Source organism: Peromyscus eremicus, chromosome 2 (assembly GCF_949786415.1).
Source record: "Peromyscus eremicus chromosome 2, PerEre_H2_v1, whole genome shotgun sequence".
NCBI lineage: Eukaryota > Metazoa > Chordata > Mammalia > Rodentia > Cricetidae > Peromyscus > Peromyscus eremicus.
The window spans coordinates 104,683,792-104,704,014 of NC_081417.1; the positions used below are offsets into that span (position 1 = coordinate 104,683,792).

Here is a 20,223-nt window from a genome sequence, read left to right on the forward strand (position 1 = left end):
GAGCAGAGGTAGCCTTCTCTTGTGTCTTTCCCAATTAAATCTCTTCTGTGAGGTTTGTTGTGTTGGGTGACTTGGTGGTATTTCTTGGCTCCCAATTGCCAAGATACCTTTCCCTTCAGAGCTGTAACACTTGCATTGGTGAAACCTTCCCCCTTGGGGCTGCAACACTTCCCTTGAGGAAGCCTCTCCCCTAGGAGCTGCAACACCTTCATTGTGGAAGCCTCTCCCCTCAGAGCTGCAACACCTCCAGTGTGGGGGAGCTCTCCCCTCAGAGCCTTATACTTCCATCTGGGAAGCCCTTCCCTGAGAGTTGTAACACTGACAACTCATGATGGTGTTTTGTTTATATATGGTCTGGTCTTATGCATATGATGTGGATGTAGTTTGATAACGAGAGTACATTGAATAGATTAAAGTTAAGTGTGGGATGACAGGCAGACTTAGTTTTCCTTTGGTAGTTCACACCTAAATAATGGACTTGAAACAATGAGAAAACACCATTACCAAAAGCTACAGAAGCCTTAGCAGGTTGAGAGTTTATTTATGGGTGTTATATTTTAGTGGGTGTTCTTTTTCATGGGCCACTCCTCTCTCTTGAGAAAAATGTAAATGTGAACCTTAATGTAAAGTATACTTGTACAATCTCGACTTGCGCCTGATGCCTTCCACTCTCCAGCAGCACCTTCTGTTACCCACTTAAAGTCTAGATCTGTCCATCTAGTAGATTTACAGACGGTATGCCTCGGGCTGTGTCCATCCATCCATGTTGACATAAAAGGTGAGGCACAGAAAGTGAGGTCACAAATGTTTGGGAAGCCAGCAAACATCAGGGCTTGGGCTGGCAGGAGAGCAGAGAAGCAGTGACAGCAGCAGAATTAAAGACAGATGATTATCAGAACAAAATACTGCACTGTGGGTGGTCAGAAGTTGCCGAAGCAGTGGTGCAAGGGCGGAACTTCAACCGGGTTGCCTCCCTGGGGTGTTTCACCCCTCTCTGCTGTTCTACTGTGTGCTTCTTCCATCTTTTGGAAGTCATAGATCCCAGATTCTGATCCCATGTGCTTGGCTCTTTAGGATTTGTTGAAATGAACAGAGAAGAATGTGTTCAAATCTCACCTGTAAGAGCTTTTAAGAATGACTGTGAGCATCACACCTGCCCCGTTGCCTTAGAACTACGGTGAGAATTTTGTCTCTTTTACTCACGGTCTCATCATACAGATGATTTCAAGTTGGCCTCTATCCTCCACACTCATGCAATGGCAGACCCATGCTCCTCCTGTAAACAATAAACAAATGGAAAAGGAAAAAGGTGAGAAACGTAGGGAGTTGATAGAGATTCTGTCAGGTGGTATTTCAGTAGGAAAAAGAAAACGATTGTTTCACTGTTTGCAAAAGACTGAAGATCCTAGTTACCACCAAGCCTTGCCACAGAATGGATTTCAGATGGTTTCAAAGTAAAAAGGTAGTTTTAAATGAAGTGGCAACAGCATGCACCTATAGCTCATCTTAGGGGAGAGTGAGCCTTGTTCTCTGTTTTGTCTGAGGTCTTGAAGTTATGACAATTGTTTTGCTTCAGACTCAAGTCCTGGGGCTACAGGTCTGCACCACCCTCTTCTGCCTAGTCAGACTTCCTAAGCATAAACACAATAATGAAAGAATAGTCGTAACAAAAACATTCAGAATAAGAATAAAATAAAAGCCAAATAACAAACAGGCAGTGTTTGGTATCAGATAAAGGAAAGTTGTTAGTTTAGTTTACTGTTGTTTCCCTTGGGATTAAAACACTCTGTCTTGCAGGAAGCGCCTTAAGCATAAAGGTAAACCACTCAGAATAGCTTCAGAAGTTCCTGAAGCTGACCAGATTTACTAGGCTTCTCCCAGCTAGCGTAAGTGATAAAAACTGAGAGTCTCTCAGACAGAGAAAAGCCAAGCTGAAAAGAAGATTTTCAATCAAAGCTGCCAAGAAGACTCTGAGACCAGGCCAGCTACCTGGAAGAGGCAGAAACTGGCTGATCTGCCTGGACGAGGTTCAGACTAACTGAGGTAACTGGAAAGGACACACTCTAACCTGTTGTGATGCATGTAGGCTGTGCAGTGTGCTCCTGGTTCCCAGCGTTGGGAGCTGTCACCTTTGCTGGGGTGGACTTTGGTGGTGCAGCTGTTTTGGAGTCATTTCTGCTCCTGTAAATAACCCCTCACCCACACTCTTGTAAGTAACACCAACAAAACTCATTGATATTCCTATAATTCAAAGACTAAAACACTGGGAACTGATAAGTGGATTAAGATTATAGCTGTATAGTTCAAGCAAGAAAAGAATACAAATACCCAACTACCATAGAAAATTTTCAAATCATTTAGTAAAGAAAATGTTAATTAAACATGAAATAATGTATTGAAATAGAATGAGTGTTTCTTAATACATTCATTTTTGGTGATGGTGTGGCAAACTGGATAGATATGTGCTACAAGAACTATACATTGATGCAGATGTATAGGTATGCACTACTGTGCCCAGCTAAGAATATATTTTTTTCGTATATTATTTTCACGTTAGAGCCCAAGCAAGATCTGCAGAATACATTGCTTTGCTCATTGTCCTGTTCTGTGTTGGATAAATAGAATATTGTCCTGTTCTTTGTCTACATCCAGCTGATATTTGCTTCATAATGTCATGAGATTCCTCCCACTTATTTCTTGTATAACAGTACTTGAAATGAGAGGTTTGACTGGAGTCAGGTTGATTTTGTTTTATTTGCTTTTGGCAAGATCGTGATTTGTGGTATGTGCTCTTCCTGTTGCAACACACCAGAATGATGTTGTTTCTGGTTGCCCTGTTTTTAAAGGAGCTAAAGTTGGTTAACAGCATATGAGGATTCCTCCATGATCAACTTTCTCATTGACATTTTGCATCATGGTTCATATATTTGCTAGTGGGACTGGAGACTTGGCTCAGTGGTTAAGAGAACTTACTACTCTGGCAGAGGACTTGGGTTCAGTTCCCAGCAACCACATGACAGCTCAAAACTACCAGTTCCAGAGAATCTGATGTTCTTTTCTAATGTTTGCCAGCTCATGTACACATGTGGTGCAATACATACATTCAGGCACACACACACACACACACACACACACACACACACATAAAATAAAATGAAAAATATATTCATTAGTGATCATTGTCTTGATCTGCCATTCTGTTAGAATTTATTAAGTAGTAGGCTGCTAGTTTATCTTTTCTATATCAATGAACTGGTAATTTTCTATAAAACTTAAGAAAAATTTGTCTTTTCTAATAATCCAATTACTTTAAAACAGTGCATGCTGGAAAGGTGGTTACATATCACCCTTGACTCTGTGTCAGTTTTCCTGGTAAGTAGTGGTTGTTCCTTCATTCTTGACTTATAATAGAGAAAGCTGGTTAGCAGCATTGATATCCAACAATAGAAGGTACGTTTTGATAGGTCTGTGATACAGATTCATACTGTAAATACTGTGGAGCCTTTAGACTTCAAAGAATAGTTATTAAAAATATTCACGAAGAAATATCAAGTGGTAGAATGAAAAATGTATACACATTGTGATCTGAAAATTAACTAAAATACAAGCAATGTAAAATATTCTCTCATCTATAGATACAGATGTAATTATCATAATACAGTGAAATAGGGTCTTTCAATCTTTTAATCTTTATTTTTCTATAGGTCATTGTATTATAGATAGTAGTTTTGTAAGTAAAAGGAATATACATATTTGTTTAAAAGAGAGGTCTCTAGACAAGTTATACTTGAAGGATTCATAGCTGTTGACCCAGGCACTGACTTTGATTTCTTTGGTAACTTTGGATCTTCTCCCAGCCTTTTTTTTTTTTTTTTGTAATTAGGAGTATAAACTTCCTACCTTCTAAAATATATTATATTTCTTTTAAGTCATTCTTGTTTTAAAATTATATATATATATATATACATGAATTCTGTGTGTGTGTGTGTGTGTGTGTGTGTGTGTGTGTGTGTGTGTGTGTAGTCTAGGAGAGGGCATCTGATCCCATGGAACTAACTGCACCTGCAGACAGTTGTGAGCTGCCGTACGGGTGGTGAGAATTGAATCTGAGTCCTCTGGCAAATCTAACTGCTGAGCCTTCTCTCCAGCTTCTTCTCCTAGAATTCTTAAATGGGGCTTTCATTAGGTCCAGATTTCTTCCTATTATAATAAGTGATAGGATTATGTGAAGTTCGTCTGTTTCCCCTTATTGTTCAGGTGTGTGTGTGCGTGTGCGTGTGCGTGTGCGTGTGTGTGTGTGTGTGTGTGTGTGTGTGTGTGTGTGTACTCATGTGATCTTGAGACACAATGGTGCAGCCATCCTGATGGACTTGCTATGGCTGCTATTCCCCAGGCTGTTTTCTTTTCCACTGCCTTTGCTTCTGCAGTCTTGTTGTTTTACTGTCTGGCTCTGTAGGTAAGTATTGCTTAGGGAAGAGTAAGAACACATGGACTAAACTTTTGAAATTTTGCTGATAGTGGGAGGATTTGGGGATGGATTTAGATAGGATCATCCATATGGCCGAATATTTAAGGACTATAATGCTTCCTCCAAGAAACATTTTTCATCCAGATAGAAGGAGAGAAAGATAGCTCCAGAGTACATGTACTGTGCCCCTGGGGCAGTAGCCTAAGAGCCGTTCTCAATGTTTCTATGTTGTAGTCTAGAGGAAACCTGTTTTTTTCAGTAACAGTCTGCAGTTGATTGGGTGAGGCCTGCTTGCATTCTAAAGGGTATTCTGCTTTACTGAAAGTCTACTGATTAAATTAATTCCATATAAAACAGTTTCATGGCAACATTTTAACTGCTGTCTGACCAAATGCTTGGCGCTACAGTATAGACAAGTAAACACATAAAATTACCACCAAAGAGGATAAAGTATTTACAATCTTACCATTAGGTCAGAGGTGATTTTTGTTAGCCTACAAAATTCAGGTGGCTGTTTTTGCTTTAGGGATACAATCAATAAAAAGGTCTCCTGTCCTTATCTGCTTCACACTTGGAAAATGAGACCGAGGGCATTTTACAACTCCATGGAAGTCCAACTTGATAAAGCACCCTTCTTAGACACCCTGTCAGAGCCACCATGACCCAGTGCTTTAGTGACGGCTTTCTGATAAGAGTTAATGCCTCTTTAACTTCTTAGTTACCATACGGAAAAACCTACTAATTGATGTCTTCTTTATTCACTAAAATTTACTCCCTTTAAAGAATGAATGCCTCCATTTCTAGTGAGTGAATTTTCTTCTTAGGAGACATTTACCAAATTCTTACAGCTGCATTTAAAGCCTGAAAAAAATGATGTTGTGGTGGAATGTGAAAAAAGTGGTATTTCTTTCCTATTTTTTTACTTTTAAAAATCTCTCCACATTTTGTGAAACAGTGATTAAACACATCAAGAGAAACATGTATGCTATCCTAGGGTCATTAATGTCACCTCAGAGTGACAAGCAGGGAATTTAGTTTTTTAAGAGAAAGTGCTCATTGCTTAATACCAGGAACACTAAAGGCCCCCTTACGATTATTTGAAATGAAAAGAATAATAAAAATTCTAATAATCTTTCTTGTAATATCAATGAAATTCTTTTAAAAAACTCATTTAGATTTTCACCAAAACATGTACCAACATCTACATACTTTTTGTGTGACTTCAAACTCATAAAAGTCTAGTAGGATCTGAAATTCAATGAAATCTGGCAACAACATACTGATAAATACATAACTATGTGTATATTTTGCTTGCAATCATTGTATGGGTTCTTTTTCTCTTTCATTATTTGGTCACTTTAACTTTATACATGTTGATCTAATTTAAGTGTATTAATTTGTTTTACCTAAATGGTAAAGGTTTCTCTGTGTAGCCCTGGCTGTCCTGGAACTCACTCTGTAGACCAGGCTGGCCTTGAACTCACAGAGATCTACCTGCCTCTGCCTCCCAAGTACTGAGATTAAAGACATGCCCATCACCTTTCCTTTTTAAATTTTATAAAATTTTGTTTTCTTGGGAGGTTGAATAATTCATTATTTTCATTTTGCTAATTTTTATTTTTCTGGTTATAAAAGAAATACATGTTTCTTAGAAAAATACTAGCAAAAAATAGCAATTCCATCACCTGGTGGCAATCACTCAGTATTCTGATGTATTTCTTAGTCTTTTCTTTGTGTGTGTGGGGGGTGTACAAAACATGTATCAGGATGTGTAATGTGTAAAAAATTAGAACTTCTTTCCAAGTCACTTATTTTAATTTACATTTTGTTTGATGTATTTATCTCAGATTATTTGAGAATGTTAAACTTTTTCTTTACTCCTTGTGCTAATGAATGTTCTGTAGCACATCCCCTAAATGGAACTCAATTCCTGTAAGCACTTTCAAGATTGTAAGTATCTGTTGTTTAGTTCTAGTTATTATCTTCTAGTTTAGAAAATGAATATTCATTTCAAACAAACTATCAGTTTACTATGTTAATGTATTAGTTTTGGTTGACGTATGGAATATTGTCTACCTTTCTGTTTTTCTTTTTAACATTTTTGAGAATGAATTCTTTTTCAATGGTTTTGAAAACTCTTTTCTGAGTATTTGTGTGTCTGATCACAGTTCTTTGCTCTTTCACGATATTTTCCTGTTTCAGGGCTCATCCTCCTGCTTCTAAAACCTTCTCTAAAGACACAAACTGTGTGTCTTATGCTTTCCCCAGTACTCTTAGTCTCCTTCTGTGCCTCCCACAGCACTACGAATGCAACGGCCAACAAAAACTTCTAATTGGAAATTAATTCTTATATTATTACAGGGATTAATGAGTCATTGATACACTTGGAAGAGTATTAACTTTAAGATAAATAAATGTCTGTTTTGAATGGTGTAAATATTAAATTTTGGCAAGGAAGTCTGGTGTAGCTGACATACTATTTAATAGCTCTCCTAAGGTTAGAATTCTTGTAACTGTTGAGAAACTCTTGTTTCCTAACAGCTTCGGTAGCTTTTTGTGGTCCCTAATATTAGAACCAGTGTCTGGGTCCTCAGCACTTTAATTGAATGCTCTTAAATTATAACATGTTGATAAACACATTTGCCATTCCTATATGACACAGGAAACTTTTGGTGATTTCATTGGTTCATTCATGTAGTAAGATTTCCACATATACCACCTAGGTCCACATCTTCCATCCAGGATCAGCTGTCAGCTCTCTGGCTTTCTGGGCTTAGCTGAGGATTGACTATGGAGAAGTACTGAGATAGACCCTTTTCTCATCTCCCCATCTTTTTCTTCCCTGACTCCTTTGCAGTACTGATTGGGTGGATACTTTTGCCCCCTGGAATCAGTTATGTTTTCATGTCATAGTAGAAGGCTGCATTATCTGGCCTTTAGTTGCCATTGAATAAGACGTGTAGTTTAGATGAAATGTCTTCATCTGGGCTGGTAGTGCTCCCTCTGAGAGCCAAAGATTATCTAACAACACCATCAATGCTAGGCATGAGTATCCCTCTTTAGAGGTGCTGTCAGGGCTGTCTAAGAGATTCCCAAAACATTACAGACCATGGCTGTTGCCCTTGTTTGTCCTCCAGAGGTGGAAATTAACTCTCTATTGCTGAAGACACTGTGCACTTCAGACACAGGGTTCAAAGGTCCCTGTGCTGGAGCTAGCCTGAAAGCCTAGCTTTCATGTAAGCTTCCAAAGAAAGAAAGCAACCAACAGTCCTACCCAGCTACGACACCTATGAACCCCAACAATGACCAGCATGGCATAATAACACTAAAGGTGCAGTAGTGCACACATGCTTTGTCTGTAACCAACAGCTCTCTAATTGAACTTAGGACCTGCTCAACAAGAGGTAAACCATGCCTAGTACTGGAAACCTAGTCAACTACTCAGGGCTAATGAAGTCATGGATCTTGGAGGAAAACCTACAGCCCCCACTTTACTGAACCAGCATAATCTCAAACTACATTTAAGTATTTGTCCTTATACATATCTGAATAAAACAATATAACTTAAAAAGTTTAAATAAAGATGCAGGGGTCCAGAGTATATGGGTGATTTTAAAACTATCCCTATTTCTTTTCCTGTTGGGATCAAATACTGTGACAAAAGCAAACTTTGGAAGAAAAGGGTTTATTATGATTAACAGTTCAAAGTACAGTTCAACGTGTCTGGAAAGTCAAGCCAGAATGAATTTGAAGTCACATTGCAGCTACAGTCAAGAAACAGACAGCAATAGATGCTCAGATCCCTCTCTCAATTGTGGCTGGAATCCCAGTCAATAAACAGTGCTATCCCTAGTGGGCAATTCTTTAATCAAGATACATAACAGGCATGCCCAGAGGCCTGTCTCCCAGGTAATTACAGATTCTGTCAATTTGACAACATTAACAGTCACACAAACTGTGATTGAATCTCTAGTAGTGAAAGGAAAAACATTTTTAAACAATAAACAATACTACTCCCTTTAGGCCAACACCCTAGTTATATCCACCAAAGTTGATAAATATTGAATGTTCCTTCAACACTAATATACTATGCCTACCACCACTGCAATTTACTGTTTCTTACAGCCTACAAGGTATTGAAACAATCTATTACTTCTGTCTTTTTTTTCACGTACATAGATAATTCACAACCTAGGAAGTACACTTCAATATTTCAAGAAGAAACTTACTTTTTTTTCTTAAGAAAACAGGTTTATTTGGTACAGTGCAAGAGGGCTGGGCAGTAATGAGACTCTGCAGCAAAAATAAACTTTTCATACATTGACTTCATCATGCCCATGAGCTGACTGAGCCAGTTGACATAAGGAACAGTCACAACATAGATTCTCTTCTCGAGATTCTAGAACGGAGATCTAAAATTATGGATTTTAGTTCTAAATTTGTCATTCTTTTATATTGAACATTCTTTTAACCTTACCTTCTATTTTTGAAGAGGGAATCAGTATAGACGAATAGAATACAGGCTTTTTTCCCCCCTTGTTTTGAGTTCTCATGACAGCAGTGCCTATTGGCTACCCAACTGGGTACAGTCTGATCTTAGCTCAGGCTTTGGCCAAGCCTCTGCCCGGTGGATTTATCAATAGGGAGCTGGTAGGGATTTTACAGGGTTCCTTTCTGATATCATCCATTCAGATCCCAGGAAGAAGCCACCGACAGCTCTATTACAAGGAAAGCATGCTAAGCCATGGACTTCTCTCCCCTTGTAACTAAGCTGCTGTTTACAATCTACTTCTGTGAAAGCTGCTGTCATTGGTAAATAATCTATAAAATCAATGCCAAATGAGAGAGGAGAGAGAGAGAGAGAGAGAGAGAGAGAGAGAGAGAGAGAGAGAGAGAGAGAGAGAGAGAGAAATAGAGATGAATGGAAAGTATATGTCTGGGAACCTGTTTATACTTCAACTTCCTTGTGATTAAAAAATGAGTTTACTGTAATATTCTGAAAAGGGTCCAAGCATTAATGATTTGGTTTATCCCGTTCCTTGCGATCTTCTCAACTTTTCTGTAACTACAAGGCCTCTGAAGCAAAAGAGAGATGAGTTTTCCATATTAACACTGCTGTTGCCTACAGGTTATTTCCCAAGCATTTTTTTCAATAACATCAGTATGAACAGGGCTGTATGCATTTAAATATGTTGATCTTTGGAAAAAAAATCCTGAAAGCCAGTGAACCCCTATCAATGGCTCATTCTTGTTTTTGTATAAATAGGATTCTTTAAAGATTTTAACAAGTTCTTTGATAAAACACTTGAAGAACTTGATTTGATTAAAAATGTTAAGTTGATGGAAAGAACTTAGGAAGTAGCGATTTTTGAATAACAACAATATCCATATTAAAAGATTTATTTTATGTGTATGAATATTTTGCCTGAATGTATGTCTGTACACCTTGTGTGTACCTGGTGCCCATGGAGGCCAGAGGAGAGTGTCAGGTCCCCTGGAACTTGAGTTACAGACAATTGCTAGCCACCATGTAGCTGCTGGGAATCTACCTTGTGTCCTCTGGTAGAGCAGCCAGTGCTCTTAATCACTGAGACATCTTTCCAGCCCTTAGCAACATCCATTTTTAAAGAGGTAATTCAAAAGTTAGTTTGAAACTGTTTGAGTGAAGATGGGGACCATGGAAATTAGGATTCCTTGTTTTTATGAATGGGGAATGACAAAAGAGGTGAAGTTGGTGTATTTACTGCAATTGTGGCCCTTGTGTTTGGCCTTTCTGTGGACAGCACTAAGATATATAATTAGGCTTAATAAGTGCCAGCAGACACCCACATGAACTGGCTTTGTATATGTTTATACACATGAACAACCATAGTTAAATGAATGCATCTACACATTTGTTCACTCATCTTACGGTAGGTCTGAATTATCTCAGAAGTGCTTTTTGTGTGCCACTGAAGAGCAAACCTGCTAAGATGATGTCAGGATGTGTTTGTGCTTTCCTAACTCTCTATCCTTCACACCTTGCCAAGGCCCAGTAAACACTGTGGGCCTGAGTTCCCTGGAGTCACGATTCCACCACCACCTTACCCTTGCTCTGGTGGTAGTGTCCATTTGAAGAAACAGTGGATTCACTGTCGTGGTTTCCTTTTTTTTTTTTTTTTTTTTTTTTTTTCTTACCCATTTGGTCTATCTTTTCAGTATACATGATGTCATGGTAAAACTATAACATTTTCAGCCAAGTGGTAGGAACTTGTGAACCTCACTTCACTCCCTTCCCTTCATCTCTTGGTAACCAAATACAAGGTATTCAGATTTCTTCTTGCTTGTTCCTTTTGCAAACATGTGCAGGTGTAGGTGTGATTTACCATTCCCCCTCCATTTTACACAAAAAGTGGTAGACTGTTCTTCTGCCCCATCCTTTTGTCATGAAACAGCACCTGGAAATTGCTCATAGACATTTGTTCATGGACATTTTTGTCATGCTGTTTTTATAGCAGATGGAACTTGATAAGTGAGCTAGATTCAAGAGAGAGGGGAGGCCAGTGCTGCACAATGAGAGGACTTGGGGGAGGAGGCTGGGGAAAGCACATCTTTGGGAAGATTTTCTCCAGGCTGAAATTCACTATCCACTTAGGAAACATTTGGAAAAGACCGCTTTTCTGTCCCACTGGATGTGCTGCTTTGCTGAAGCAGGATTGAAAGTAGAACATGATGTTTGGATTCACTGGAGTCACAGGAGAGCATCAGAGATCTCATATTCTGAGGCACAGAGAAATCTGCTTTGAAGTGTGGCTCCTGGTAGAGCATCCTTCTGAGTCTGTCTGGCCTTTTGCATGAAGAAGGCCTGTGGACGATGTCTCAATGTCTGCTCTCTAGAGAATTAAACGTTGACTTTAGACAGATTCATGCCAGGTAATGTACAATGCAATTATCCAAGTGAGGACAGCCACAGAATCATCAAAGCATGAAGCTCCTGTGACAGCTAAGACCCAAAGGGTTAGAGGCAAATGTCAGAGCGGGCCTATTGTTCTGGAGTCTGAGAACTGGAGATAAAAGGAGCCCCAAACACGGCAAGAGTAAACAGGGAGGGACACAGGATGATCCTCCAGCTAGAACAAGCACCGCCTCTCAGAGCTTCCTTTGAAGTTCTTTCTGGTGAGGGTGTGGTGGGTCAGCTGAGTCTATGGAGCCCAGACACAAACATGTAGATACTTCACTTTCACATTTTGCAAAGAGATTGAAGATTGGATGTGATGACACAGCCTCGTTTTACAAATTGCAGAATACCTAAACTCAGGCTCTTGTGCAAGAACGTCGGAAAACTAAATTACACTTTACATGCCTAGCAGTGAATGTAAGTAGTTTATTTCCTCAGAAGAACAGAAAAGAAAATATGTAATGTCCAGTATAAATTCTTAGATGAGCGACTTGGAATTAACTAAGAGAAAGTAAAGGCCTTCAAATAATCAGCGAGATTACAGCTGGGTAGCCTTTAAAGCACCCCTCCAACTCGGTTCCCTTTAGTATTCTTCTTTCACTATTGAATTTGCGTCAGATGTCTGCAATAAAACATGAAAGCCCAAACAAAAACATTTTAATTAAATTTCTTTAGCATTTAAAAGTAGAAAGAAATTAAATTTGATTGATATTTTCGAGAAGCCGTCCCATCGCATTCCTTTCTGAATTCTAAAAACTTCCATTGAACCAATAATTGTACGTATTTTTGGAATCCAGTATGAAGTTTTGGTCAGGTGTACATTTCTGAATTTCTTCTGTAGTGTTGTTTTTTAAAACAGAAGACTTTGTCAGATATACCCCAGGGATGCTTCAAATTATAAGTAATAACAGAAAAGAAGCTGATCATATTGAAATACAGTTATAAACACACACACACACACACACACACACACACACACACACACACACACGTGTGTGCTTGCACAAAGCCTCATTGTGATATGCTAACATATACATATTTTATTGTACTGGGCATTGATCCCAGGGCCTCATGCTAGCTGCGCACTCAACCACTGAGCTATATTCTCAAGCCTCTTTTTGCCTTTTATTTTAAGATGGGTCTCACTAAGTTGTCCAGGCTGGCCTTGAATTCACTCTGTAGCCCAGGCTAGTCTCAAACCTGCAGTATTCCTGCCTCAGCTTCCTCATCTGGCCTCTGATACCAAGACTGGTGAATATGTATACTTAAAAAAAAAAATCAGTTCATCAAATAATAAAAGTCACTAAGCTAATTAAAATGAGTAACATAATCCTAATAAGTATAAGTGATATTTAGTGATACTTATAACAGATGTCATAATATGAAAATGCCTGACATATTTGAGAAAATGCCAGTTATTATTGTCATGACTATGATTTCTGTTTTTTTTATGCTCGTAACAGAAAGAAACACTAGATTTCCAGCTATGAAAACAAACACATGGCATTTCCCCACTCAGTTTCATAGACACTGTGAATTGAAGGGGTAATGGAGCCCACGTGAGAAGTGACATTTTACTTGTCAGGGACTTGATGCCTTCACAAACCTGGGGACATTTCAGTCTAAATTGCTGCCTTTATTTTCATGACCCAGATCCTCACAGGGACGGTGACCAAAGGCCCTTTGATCTCTGTGGTTGCAGGATTTTGCCAGGAGACTTTTGATGTAGTTTTTATCTTTCCCACACACTGACTATAAGGGTGACATGGGAGAGTTCCTCAGTGTGCCTTTGACGCCACTGTCTTGGGAATCCTGGCTTTGAGGTTCATTCCTCACCTTTTTGGCACCCAATCCTTGGTCCTCCTGAGTCACAGAGGCCCACAAGGCAACTGCTGACTCAGGGGTTTGTTTGGCTCTGAGCTTATGTGATTTCTCATCACTTCTGGCCTCTGAGAATTTCCCTGGCTTTCCTGCCTTCTCAGGCACACATCCTTTTTTTAAAATCATGCTACAATGCTTCTGTTTTTATTTCCTTTTTGGCGACATTCTCCTGAGAGGATTTCTTTGGGTAGCTGGGATATTGTCTTGTCGGATCTTATCCTGATTGGAATTCATCTTGTTTAATCTTGTTTTATGTTTACAGACATCCTATGACATAGCTCATCAGAGCTGGAGAGAGGAGAAAGTCGGCAGCTATTTGTTTGATCAATAAATAGGTGAATTTTTATGCTTCCACATAAATGAATAATGGTGTACTTTGAGGCTATGTAACATGCCATTAAGTTGATGAGTTAGGAATCTTCTCTTTGAGAGAGTGATGCCTATTTAACTTGCTCTAGGGAAAAACAAAAGAAAAAAATAAAAGCGAACTGTATACATTGTCGATATAAACAGTCTCTTAAGTGCAAAGTTCTCTCAAATAGGCCTGTTATTGTCTTGTCATTCACCACCTCTCTCCTATGTTGCCAAAATACCTCTTCTTTTTTATTTTTTGCATTTTATTAATTTTTTTAAAGCCAGCCACATCATGAAATTCCTGCGTTTTCACTCTGTCCGTGGACTGGTGGCCTCCTTGCTCCTGGTTCTAAGGGCTGTGGGGTGTCTGTCTTTTGTGTCCTGCAGCATTCTTTGCTGCATTTAAGTCACAACAGAAATGCGATCTCAGGCATTTCTTCTGCTGTGCAGCTAACCATAAAAAGGCAATCTCGTTATAAGTCAGTTAGAGTTGCCGAGAATGATACACATTTAGCTTTGTTCCGGTTGAGAGGCTGTTCTTACCAAATTTCTATGCGTGGGCTACTACAAAATAGGCTCAAAATAATACACAAGTCTGGGGTCCTTGAAGAAGCTTGTGCCAGGGCTGAATTTACTCTCACCTAAGCTACAGGAGAAGTCTTTGTCCAAGGTTCTATCCTCCCATTTCCAATCAACAAGTGTTTTGTAAGTACCTGCTGTGAGCAAACAGCAAGCTAGGAGGTGGTAAAACTGGCAGGGGAAAATGAGGAAATCAGTAACACATTTGCTAGGACTGCTAAGTGCAAATGGCCTTAGAGGCCTCCGGCACAGACCATCTCTCTCTCTCTCTCTCTCTCTCTCTCTCTCTCTCTCTCTCTCTCTCTCTCTCTCTCAATCTCTCTCTCTCTCTCTCTCCCTCCCTCCCTCCCTCTCTCTCTCTCTCCTCTCTCCTCTCTCTCTCCCTCCCTCCCTCCCTCCCTCCCTCTCTCTCTCCTCTCTCTCTCATCTCTCCTCTCTCTCTCCCTCCCTCCCTCCCTCCCTCCCTCCCTCCCTCCCTCCCTCCCCCTCTCTCTCTCTCTCTCTCTCTCTCTCTCTCTCTCTCTCTCTCTCTCTCTCTCTCTCTCTCCCCCTGGCTTCACACACTTCTCTGCTGCCCTCCCTTATCTTGGCTGGTTAACCCCAGCTGGTTTTGCTGGCTCCTCAAAGTTTTTCTTTTTCTTCCTTCTTTTCCTCTCATCCTGCACATGTGCCTATTGATTACTAGATGTTATGTAGAGTGCTTGTAACCAAGAGTACGCCATTTCTGCAGAAGAGCAGGCCAGGCCAGGCTCTGCCTCCCATCCTCACCACTCCTTGTACAAACTGGAGTGCTTCATCAGACAATCACATTTGCTCTTAGCTTCTCTTTTTCGATTGCATAGATTCCAGCCCCAGCAGTCCCCACCTGTCCACCTGCGTTTGCTTCTTCTCCTCCTTATTCATGCACTTATTTGTGTTTTAACTTCCCAGAAACTCTCTTCCTCCTCAATGTTTCAAAAGTTTCGCTAGTCTTTCATATGTGAGTTGTTTGATCCTTGTACAAATCTAACATTGTAAAATTAGTTCTATTTTTGAGATTATAATATAATTAATTACATGGTTTCCCCCTTCCCTCTCCTCTCCAAACCCTTCCATAGACCCTTCCTTGCTCCTTTTCAAATTGATGGCCTCTTTTTTCTTTGTTGTATACATATATGCATTTATATATATTTAATATATAACTAAAGCTGTTCAGTCTGTATAATGTTACTTGTATGTATGTTTTTAGGGCTGACCATTTGCTATTAGTTAACCAATATTTAGTTATTGGATAATTAATATGTCCTTCCCTGGGGAATACTATTCTCCCATTCTTAGCATTCCTTAGTTGAAAATCTGATTTTTTAAAATCTCGAACAAGTTAAAAGCATTTTGATATACATGGAAATGTTTTCAGTTCATTTGAGGACAAGGGCTAGATTTTGCTAAGGCACTGTCACTGTACACAGAGTAGAATTATAGGTTTATTTTTAGATGCAAGGTACGACTATACACAAAATAATATTAAAAAAGAGTCACAGAATAAATATTGGTTTGCCGAGAAGAGTGTCTCCCCTCTTCCTTTTTCCTTTCTTTTTTCTCCTGTAATTCCCAATTCAATTTTTCCTTATTTCTGGAAGAAAATATTCCAAATGCCCATCATTGTTACGAGCACTTTGGAGGAACAAGGTATACACAGTAGGAAGTGGAGTAAAGATCAGGTTCCATACCACTGTGTTCAGTTTACACTTGGTTTAACTCAGATCTGTGAGTCATCTGTTATCCTGGGGGAATTTTGTTACTGATTCACATTTCCAGTGTGGTGACAGACACGCATTATATTTACATGAAGCCTGAACATGACACACACAGTGTCTTACTGAGACTTAATGCAGTGCCTTTGAGAAAATTTCTCCCCGTGAGGAAACAACCTCCTATATCTGTGATGCCAGACCACGTTTTCAAGATTCATTTAGGAAATCTGGTAGTCTCTGCTGCCTGGTATCTCTGAGCTGAGGCGAGTGAAGTCAGAGCATGCCATGAGCTGTCGGCCTCCACAGCAGTGTTGGCATGGAGGTGGCTATGAGTGGAGGACCCATCAGGGGATACCGAGCCCTCTGAGTGATGAGAGAATGCCCAAGTGTCAGTGGCTGTGATTTTAGGAATGTTTCAGAGTGTAAGGGGAAAATAACCTGGGAGGTATCTGGAGGAGCTTGGTGCCATTGGATGGAAATGGCAAGTTACAAATGATTGGCATGCCATCTGTATGCCTTGGTTTTTTTGATTTGATGAGTCCATATCAGGTGAGGCTCGGACACACCAGCTGTTCTGCCAGCAGACACGAATCTTGAGGTTGTCTCCAGCTAATCTTCAGTGGAGATGCTGTGATGTGCTCAGGAAGGAACAGTCTGATTGTGGTGTTGCCCGAAACATTCAAACTGAGGTCTACCACCACGAGCCCAGCCTGGGCTACAGAGTGAGTTCCAGGAAAGGCACAAAGCTACACAGAGAAACCCTGTCTCGAAAAAAAACAAAACAAAACAAACAAACAAACAAACAAACAAACTGAGGTCTGCTACTGAAGTTCTCTTTTGGAAGTTTGAAGGACTGGGAGGGGCCATCACCTTCTCAGGCTCCCTTCTCTCCCCCACATGATAAAATACTCCCTTTTTTTATGTTACATTTCTTCCTGTTTTGTATGGAGCACACAGCACATGTGGCATTTTCTCTTTCATTTTCAAAGGAAGTGTATTTGGGACAGTAAACATGACATGTAGTGCCCTGTGGCCAACTGGCCTCAATTTGAGATTTCAATCACTTGCACAATTTCAAGGCAATGCAAAGACAGTGTGCCACTGCTAGAAACAAAGTCCTAGGTTACTGACACCTTCATACTGTTGTCACCCACTTTAACATTTGCATAAAGGTGCTCACAGAGCTGGCTGGCTCTAGGAAGCTGTTGATGGCTTTGCCTAGGCCAAATTAGGTCCTAGCTGGGTGGGAATAGGAACATAGTCGTGTCAGCTGAATATTGGACACAATAAATACTAACTATTCGGTTTGTGTCTCACCTATTTGTAACATGAGTCTACTTAGTATGTAGTCCTGTAATAACTCTTGTCAAGGGGTACAAAAATAGAGTGTTTCTTTCTCCCAGATCTGAAAGTTTCTCCTTCACTGTTTCTTGACATTCTTGGTATCCTTTGGATATGTTATAAATAAAGAAAAGTATTTTTGTTTCTTTTTGGGTATCTGTTTCAGAATAGTTTTGCATAAATTAGTCAAAGAACTATAACTTTTAAAATAAAAATCAGAATGAGAAGAGCAGATTATATTTTATGAATCATATCACACATCTATTTCCATCTAGTTATATCATAAGGTAGATGTGTATTGTTGTTCTCATTTTGTATATGGCAGAGGTATGGCATTTTCACTGAAGCTGATCTAGAGACAGACCCTATAGCTAGATGGATAGATGCCGTGGACAGTTGAGTAATGCTAGTCTTTTCTTTATTTTTATTTAATTATTTCTCCCTTCTATTTCTCCCCTCCAAAACCTCCTATATATCCCCCACAGCTCTCCTTCAAATTCATGGCCTCTTTTTTCACTAATCCTGATGTATGTATATATGTATTTGCATATACATAGATCTTTCTCTTTCTTCTATCTTTCTCCTTCCTTCCTTCCTTCCTTCCTTCCTTCCTTCCTTCCTTCCTTCCTTCCTTTTTTCTATTGTTTGTTTGAGACAGAGTTTATCCGTGTGTATCTATTGGCTGTCCTGGAACTTGGTCCACCTCAAACTCTCAAACTCACAGAGATCTGCCTGCCTCTGTCTCCAAAGTGCTGGGATTAAAGGTGTGTACCACCACTGCTCAATTTACACACACACACACACACACACACACACACACACACACACACACACACAAAACCAGCAACAAAAAAACCACAAGAAACCCCCTTCAGTCCATATAATGCTACCCATATGTGTGTTTTCAGGGCTGACCGTTTGGCACTGGACAACCAGTCAGTCGGTGTGCTCTTCCCTGGGGAGGGCCACCTCTCCTGCTCCCAGCTTTCCTCAGTTTGGGCATTCTCAAACTCTGAGTGGCTTTTGAGCAGAGAACTGTTGCTTGAAATAGTTTTATGTTGTTTGCTTGTATCCTTCCTCTATCAGAAAAGGAAACACGGCAAACAAATGCTTCGAGAAGACCTGTGTCTTGATCTGGAAGGACCTGTGCAAATATTTTGATCCCATGTAAACTATATCGAACAAACTTTTCAGTTGTTTATTTTTTAAGTTAGGGCTGCTTTCAGGGATATGGATCGTAAAACCTGGCATTGTTGACATTTATTTTGCTTTAATATTTGTTTTTGGAGGAACCAGAACCTCCTAGCTTTATTGCATTGCAGAAGTAATTACTGACTTGCCTTTACAGCCGGTTAGAGCTATGTCCACTACACATTTAAAGTGTCCCGACTCTCTGAGAAAGGCATTATAATAATAATAAATAGTAATTATTATTATATTATTATTTACTACTATTATTTTTTATTTCAGTTAAAACATTGAGGTTGAAAGTGTGGGTGACTTTCCTGAGACTGTACAGCTAAGCAGTTGGATAGTGGGATTGGAGTTTGGCCTGACTGGCTCTGGAGACTTGTGTCTTTAACCACAGCAACGCAACAGCCTGTTCGAGGGCTGCACTTACAGGCTGGCGACTCCTAGGTTACTCAATGGCTTTAGTCTCCAGAGCTATCATTTGTGAGAAGGGAATACATTGGAGAGTTCATTTTCTGAGCAGTATCCCCTTGTGGCAAACACCTCCAGTCCAATCCTCTTAAAGTCCCTAGGCCCAGATAATATTATTATTATTACCATGAATTTGCACATGGGAAGGCCCAGGGGGCCACTGAGCAACAGGGAAGGTGACATTGCTGTTCTGTGGACTGATGAACAAATTTTACATTTTAATAAATATACTTCACTGCGCTTTCTTTTTCTATTGCTGTGATGAAACACTATGACCACAAGCAACTTGGAAAGGAAAGAGTTTATTTCAGCTTACAGCCTGTAGTATACCATCCACGGAAGTTGAGGCAGGAACTGATACAGAGGCCATAGGGGAGTGCTGCTTACTGCTTTGCTCACTGTGCTCTCTTATAGTATCTAGGACTGCTCCTGCATACACCCTGGGCTCAAAGATGGCACCATCCACAGTGAGCTCTTACATCAATCATCAAACAAGAAAAGGCACCACAGGTCCATCTGGTTGGGAGCATTTTCTCAATTGAGGTTCCCTCCTTCCCAATGACTCCAGCCTGTGCCAAGATGATATTAAAACTAGCCAGTACAATGCTTTGTGCTGATTTGTAATTAATTCCACACATTAGATCCTGGCTATTTATTTTAAAGGTGTATGGCAGTATGTCTATTTAATAATTCCCTTTATTTATAGTTCTTCCAAGAAGTCTACAAATGAACACTGATAATAGCAGTCTGGACAATGATACATTGTGCTGTTAGTGTTAGATTATTATTATTTTGAAGAGTCACATGTCTAGCAAACAGGATGCAACCGGACACAGCGGGAAACTGTTGCTAAACTGAGCACTACAAAGGATTAGATTCTCATTATTACTCACAGTTAGTCCCAAATATCTTCGTATGTTCGGTTTCTCATTTTTTTTCCTTCAGTTTGGCAGGAAGTCTTAAAGAAGCAAACAGCATGCCCTTCCGCCCTGGCATATTCATAAGCTATTTTGGGATGAGTCATCGGAATTCTGTGGTTTGTATATCCTGAAGGGAGAAAGAAGACACTGTATGGTTAACATTTATTTGAAATAGCAAATTGGACAGAAAAATTCTTTGATAAAGTTCAGTATTAGGTAAAAAAAGATGCCTGTGGATCTTTCTACTGTTATAAAGATTTTGCTTGTGTGCCCATCTCTGGGAATACCATGCCAAAGTAACTCCTCATGCTGAACTCCCAGTTTGATGTAGTGCCCGTAGAAGTCTGA

General features: G+C 39.8%; 1 long non-coding RNA gene across 2 annotated transcripts in view; it reads right to left on the reverse strand.

Annotated features, from left to right (window-relative positions):
• Nucleotides 1-511: 511 nt before the first annotated feature.
• The window catches only part of LOC131903763 (uncharacterized), a 37,761-nt gene continuing 18,049 nt past the window's right edge, over nt 512-20,223 (reverse strand). The window contains exons 2-4 of one of the 2 annotated variants that reach the window (XR_009377589.1): nt 19,849-20,002; nt 1,117-1,276; nt 512-838 (exon numbers count right to left, since the gene is read on the reverse strand). This is a non-coding gene — a long non-coding RNA (uncharacterized LOC131903763). Of the gene's footprint in view, nt 1,277-19,848; nt 20,003-20,223 lie in introns of both variants that reach the window. The other variant, XR_009377588.1, reaches the window with a different exon arrangement.